General features: G+C 54.7%; 1 pseudogene; it reads left to right on the top strand.

Moving 5' to 3' along the window:
* Window positions 1-411: 411 nt before the first annotated feature.
* On the top strand, window positions 412-1,464 carry LOC142595786 (olfactory receptor 14C36-like; annotated as a pseudogene).
* The last annotated feature ends 5,545 nt before the right edge of the window (window positions 1,465-7,009 follow it).

The raw sequence follows: 7,009 nt of genomic DNA, 5'->3' as shown, positions 1-7,009 counted from the left end.
GCAATCCTCTTGCCTCACAGAACTCGCTCTGTTCTCCCTTTGTGCAGCAGAAATGCTGGGGGTTTCTGACATCCAAGAATACTCCCCAGGGTGGCAGGGGAGGGGGAGCTGTAGAAAACCTAAACCTTTCAAGTCGCCTTCTGTCTTCCTGGGTCCTTAGCCCTGGGAGTGCAGATGCTGACAGGCCCTTCTGCGTTAGCAGTGGTTCCATCTGACACAGTTGAACACCAGGACTGGTCCCTGTCCCTGCCCACTGCTGCAGAGCAGGGCTGACTTCTCAAGAGCCCATGGGCAGATGCCCTGCTCCTCATGGCACACACGGCCAGCACCAACCAGGGCTCCAGGCACATTGTTCAGGGAAGGGCTGCTAGAAAAACAAAAGGCTGGGTGTGTGTTTCAAGGGGAGGTCGTATGGGAAATTGCTTTGATTTTGCTCAGAGAAGTCTCTACTACCTTGTCACTGTCTTCTTCTCCAATGACAGTCACTGACTCCCAGAGGCAGCAGATGTCCAACGACAGCTCCATCACTGAGTTCCTCCTCCTGGCATTTGCAGACAGGCGGCAGCTGCAGCTCCTGCACTTCTGGCTCTTCCTGGGCATCTACCTGGCTGCCCTCCTGGCCAACGGCCTCATCGTCACCGCCATAGCCTGTGACCACCACCTCCACACCCCCATGTACTTCTTCCTCCTCAACCTCGCCCTCCTCGACCTGGGATCCATCTCCACCATTGTCCCCAAGTCCATGGCCAATTCCCTGTGGGACACCAGGGCCATCTCCTACTCAGGATGTGCTGCACAGGTCTTTTTCTTTCTCTTCTTGGTTGGAGCAGAGGTTTCTCTTCTAACCATCATGGCCTAAGACCGCTACGTTGCCATCTGCAAACCCCTGCACTACGGGACCCTGCTGGGCAGCAGAGCTTGTGTGCACATGGCAGCAGCTGCCTGGGGCACTGGGTTTCTCTATGCTTTGCTGCACACGGCCAATACATTCTCACTACCCCGACGCCACGGCAATGCTGTGGGCCAGTTCTTCTGTGAAATCCCCCACATCCTCAAGCTCTCCTGCTCACACTCCTACCTCAGGAAAGTTGGCCTTATTGTGGTTAGTGACTGCTTAGGATTGGGATGTTTTGTTTTCATTGTGGTGTCCTATGTGCAGATCTTCAGGGCCGTGCTGAGGATGCCCTCTGAGCAGGGACGCCACAAAGCCTTCTCCACGTGCCTCCCTCACCTGGCTGTGGTCTCCCTGTTTCTCAGCACTGGCAGTTTTGCCTACCTGAAGCCCCCCTCCATCTCCTCCCCATCCCTGGACCTGGTGCTGGCAGTTCTGTACTCGGTGGTGCCTCCAGCAGTGAACCCCCTCCTCTACAGCATGAGGAACCAGGAGCTCAAGGAGGCCTTTAAGAAAGTGATTTCATGGATGATATTCAACACTATAAATTTTCCATTGCTGTTCACAAATGATTCTCAGGGTGTAGCATTGCAGGCCTGTCTTTTGCGGGGAGGGGCTGGTGGTGTAGCATTTCTGTTATCATTATCTGTATGGTTCTGAGTGTCTATTAAGTTTCTACAGAAATGTTGGCATTTCTCTTATTCTTACTGAGGAATGAACCTGCTCTGTCTCACCTGGACCTGATAGAAAAGTGTGTGTTTCTGGGGCAGAGCAGACACTCTCCTAGCATCTCTGTAAGAAAATCAGATCTCCCACTGTGGGCCTGGCCTTTGGGTCTGCCCCCACTCAGAGATACCACCCACTTGGTAGTTCCAACCCTGGGTCTCTCCAGATCCTGGTGGCCTCCTCTTCCTCCTCACTAGCCCCACTTGACCAGCAAAGCAGGTACGCCCACACACACACACATACACACTAGTGACAGCAGGAAACGTAAAAGTGAGACAACTCACGGATTGAAACAAAGATATTTTAATAGGTAAAGCAAAAGCTGTGCACACAAGTAAAGCAAAATGAGGAATTCATTCACTGCCTCCCACCAGCAGGCAGGTATTTAGACATTTAAAGGAAAGCAGGGCTTCATCACTCATAACAGTTACTTGGGAAGACAAATGCCATCACTCCAAACACCCCCGCTTCCTCCTTCTTCCCCCAGCACCTATTGCTGAGCACGATGTCCTGTGGTCTGCAATGTCCCTCTGGTCACTTGCGGTCACCTGTCCCAGATGGGTCCCCTCCCAACTTCTTGTGCACCCCCAGCCAAATCGCTGGCAGGGCAGTGTGAGGAGCAGAAAAGGCCTTGGCGCTGTGCAAGCGCTGCTCAGCAATAACAAAAACATCCCTGTTATCAACACTGTTCTCAGCACAAATCCAAAACACAGCCCCATACAAACTGCTATGAAGATAACTCTACCCCAGCTGAAACCAGTACCATAAGCAGGACAGAGCACGGTGATCAGGCACAGGGTTTGGCCATGCCAGCACTGCCCAGCCCCTCCCCACGGGCACCTGGCCCCTTCAATCCCCCTCCTGACCCCTCTTCCACGGGCTGCTGCTTCCACCTTGCACCTCCATCCCTCCCTTTCTCTGCCCCACTCTCCTCCCCAGTTCATTGACACCCTCAGATGATACTTTTTCCTCAACAGTCTCAGCTTTTCTCCATTTGTACCCAAATTTGACAGTTTGGGGCCTGCCTCAGCACGGGGCCAATTGGGTTGTTTGCAAAGAAGGGACTTCAAAATCCACCTCCCAGCTACCAGGCCTCTCCTTGCATCGTCCTCTTCTGGCAACAGCAGGAACCTCCCAGCCAACCTCCCACAACCCTTCCCCTTTCCCTGCCTCTCCTCTCCCTTCCCCAGCGCTCTCCTTTCTGCTGGGCAGGCACCAACGTGCTCCCCCACGGGCACTGCAGAGCCCTGCTGGCACAGCTCGAGTGGTGGCAGGGCAGCCATGGACGCCAAGGGCTCCTCAGGAGGGCAGGTGGGCGCGTGAGGAGGTGGAGGTGAGCTCTGTGCAAAGGGGAGGCTGGCGTGCACAGAGCCTTGCCTTGGAGGAAGCCTCATGGTCCCAGCTCCTCAGGGACATGGCAGCTTCAGCCACTGCACAGTCTGCTGGGAGGGCAGCAGGGCTGGGCACAAGCAAGCCAGGAGATTCCTGGAGGGAGTGGAAGACAACATTTTGACACAGGCACTCGATGATGAGCTCACCAGGGCTGGTCTCAGTTACTGACAGCTGGATCTGTCTGGGGGTGTGAAGGATGAGGGCAGCCATGGCTGCAGTGACCATGAGGTGGTGGAGAAGGAGGACAAGTAGCAGAATGACAGTGGCGGAGTGCAGGAGAGCTGATTGCAGTTAGCTGAGGATGTGCTTGGCCTGTCCTGGAGGACACAGGGGCTGTGAGTCCCTCCTGGATCTTAGAATAGAATCATAGAATCATAGAATCGTCTAGGTTGGAAAAGACCTTTAAGATCATCCAGTCCAACCATTAACCTACACTACCAAGCCCACCTAAACCAATCAAGGGTAGACTAGACTAAACCATATCCCGAAGTGCCACATCTACCCGTTTTTTGAACACTTCCAGGGATGGTGACTCCACCACCTCTCTGGGCAGCCTGTTCCAATGCTTGACCACCCTTTCCGTAAAGAAATTTTTCCTAATTTCCAGCCTAAACCTCCCCTGGCGCAGCTTGAGCCCATTTCCTCTCGTCCTATCGCTAGCTACTTGGGAGAAGAGACCAACACCCACCTCACTACTACCTCCTTGTAGAGGGTTGTAGAGGGTGATAAGGTCTCCCCTCAGCCTCCTCTTCTCCAGGCTAAACAACCCCAGTTCCCTCAGCCGCTCCTCATAAGACTTGTTCTCCAGACCCTTCACCAGCCTTGTTGCCCGTCTCTGAACACACTCCAGCACCTCAATGTCTTTCTTGTATTGAGGGGCCCAAAACGGGACACAGTATTCCAGGTGCGGCCTCACCAGCGCCGAGTACAGGGGCACAATCACCTCCCTGCTCCCGCTGGCCACAGCATTCCTGATACAAGCCAGGATGCTGTTGGCCTTCTTGGCCACCTGGGCACACTGCTGGCTCATGTTCAGCCGGCTATCAACCAACACCCCCAGATCCTTTTCGGCCAGGCAGCTTTCCAGCCACTCTTCCCCAAGCCTGTAGCGTTGCATGGGGTTGTTGTGACTGAAGTGCAGGACCCGGCACTTGGCCTTGTTGAACCTCATACAGTTGGCCACGGCCCATCAATCCAGCCTGTCCAGGTCCCTCTGCAGGGCCATCCTACCCTCCAGCAGATCGACACTCCCACCCAATTTGGTGTCGTCTGCAAACTTACTGAGGGCACACTCGATCCCCTCATCCAGATCATTGATAAAGATATTGAACAAGGCTGGCCCTAAAACAGAGCCCTGGGGAACACCGCTCGTGACCGGCTGCCAACTGGACTTAACACCATTTACCACAACTCTCTGGGCTCGGCCACCCAACCAGTTCTTTACCCAGCGAAGAGTATGCCTGTCCAAGCCGTGAGCTGCCAGCTTCCCGAGGAGGATATTATGTGAGATGGTGTCAAAAGCTTTGCTAAAGTCCAGGTAGATGACATCCACAGCCTTTCCATCATCTACCAGGCGGGTCACCAGGTCATAGAAGGAGATCAGGTTGGTCAAGCAGGACCTGCCTTTTGTGAACCCATGCTGGCTGGGTCTGATCCCCTGGTTGACCTGTACTTGCCTGTGGAGTTCGCTCAAGATGAACCTCTCCATAATCTTCCCCGGCACCGAGGTCAGGCTGACAGGCCTGTAGTTCCCTGGGTCCTCCTTCCGGCCCTTCTTGTAGATGGGCGTCACATTGGCAAGCCTCCAGTCATCAGGGACCTCCCCTGTTAACCAGGACTGCTGATAGATGATGGAGAGTGGCTTGGCGAGCTCCTCCGCCAGCTCCCTCAGTACTCTCGGGTGGATCCCATCCGGCCCCATAGACTTGTGAGCGTCCAGGTGGCGTAGCAGGTCATTAACTGCTTCCTCCTGGACTATGTGGGCTCCATTCTGGTCCCCATCCCTATCCTCTACCTCAGGGGCCTGTGTACCCTGGGGATGACCGGTCTGGCTGTTAAACACAGAGGCAAAGAAGGCGTTAAGTACTTCAGCCTTTTCCTTGTCCTCAGTGACAATGTTCCCCCCCACATCCAGCAAAGAATGGAGATCCTCCTTGGCTCTCCTTTTATTGCTGATGTACTTATAAAAGCATTTTTTATTGTCTTTTACAGCACTGGCCAGATTGAGTTCTAGCTGGGCTTTTGCTTTTCTAATTTCCTCCCTGCAGGACCTAACAAGATCCCTGTACACCTCCTGAGTTGCCCGCCCCTTCTTCCAAAGGCGGTAGACTCTCCTTTTTTCCCTGAGTCCCCGCAAAAGCTCCCTATTCAGCCAGGCCGGTCGATTTCCCCGCCGGTTGGTCTTACGACACACGGGGACAGCCCGCTCCTGCGCCCTTAAGACTTCCTTCTTGAAGAGGGCCCAGCCTTCCTGGACCCCTTTGCCTTTCAGGACTGCCTCCCAAGGGACTTTCCCAACCAGGGTCCTGAAGAGGCCAAAGTCTGCCCTCCGGAAGTCCACGGTAATAGTTTTGCTGCCCCTCCGCTTAGCATCACCCAAAATTGAGAACTTTATCATGTCATGGTCGCTAAGCCCGAGACGGCCTCCGACCTCGATATTTCCCACAAGCCCTTCTCTGTTGGTAAACAGCAGGTCAAGCGGGGCACCTCCCCTGGTAGGCTCGCTTACCAGCTGCATTAGAAAGTTATCCTCCACACACTCTAGGAACTTCCAAGACTGCTGCCTCTCTGCTGTGTGGTATTTCCAGCAGATGTCCGGCAAGTTGAAGTCCCCCACAAGAACAAGGGCTAGCGATTGCGGGACTTCTGCCAGCCGTTTATAGAATGCCTCATCTACCTCTACATCCTGGTTGGGTGGTCTGTAGCAGACTCCCAACAGGACATCCGCCTTTCCGGCCTTCCCCCTCATCCTTACCCATAAGCATTCCACCTTGTCATCACCACTGTCAAGCTCTATGCAGTCGAAACACTCCCTAACATACAGAGCCACCCCACCACCTCTCCTTCCCTGCCTATCCCTTCTGAAGAGCTTATAGCCCTCCAGTGCAGCACTCCAGTCATGAGAGTCGTCCCACCATGTTTCCGTGATGGCGACTATGTCATAGCCATCCTGCTGCACAAGGGCCTCCAGCTCCTCCTGTTTGTTGCCCATGCTACGTGCATTGGTGTAGATGCACTTAAGCTGGGCTATCGATTTCGCCCCCAACGTTGTCGTGCTGCCCCTGGGCTCCTCATTAGCGGGCCCGTGTATATCCCCTTCCCCCTTCAAACCTAGTTTAAAGCCTTCTCAATGAGTCCCGCCAACTCATGGGCGAGAATCCTTTTCCCCCTTGGAGACAGCCGATCTCCATCAGCTGCCAGCAGGCCCGGTGCCGTGTAGACCTCCCCATGATCAAAAAACCCAAAATTCCACCGATGGCACCAGCCTCTGAGCCACCAGTTAATCAGGGGAGTTTTCCCATTCCTTTCAGCATTCCTTGCTGCCACTGACGGGACTGAGGAAAACACTACCTGCGCTCCCGATCCTGCGACCAATCGCCCCAGTGCCCTGAAGTCCCTCTTCATTGCCTTAGGACTTCTCTCTGTAATCTCATCACTACCCACCTGTATAACCAGCAACGGGTAATAATCGGAGGGCCTCACGAGGTCGGGGAGTTTCCTCATAATGTCCCTAACCCGGGCCCCAGGGAGGCAGCAGACTTCCCTGTGGGATGGGTCCGGGCGGCAGATCTTCAGGGACAATGTCCTCAAAGCCCATGAAGAAGGCAGTCAGATGTGCAGGGAGTCGAGCAGGGCCTGGCAAGAGGTCAGCGTGGATGAAGAGGGACCCCCACGACTTAGGAGGTGACCTTGCAGAAGGAAGGTCCGGGAGGCTGGAGGGGGAAGAGGCTGCCCAGGAGGCAGATGGACCCCTGGCCTGTGGGTGCAGGGATGGAGCCA

The sequence above is a fragment of the Pelecanus crispus genome, chromosome 23, assembly GCF_030463565.1.
Source record: "Pelecanus crispus isolate bPelCri1 chromosome 23, bPelCri1.pri, whole genome shotgun sequence".
NCBI lineage: Eukaryota > Metazoa > Chordata > Aves > Pelecaniformes > Pelecanidae > Pelecanus > Pelecanus crispus.
This window is presented reverse-complemented; position numbering and strand designations above follow the sequence as displayed.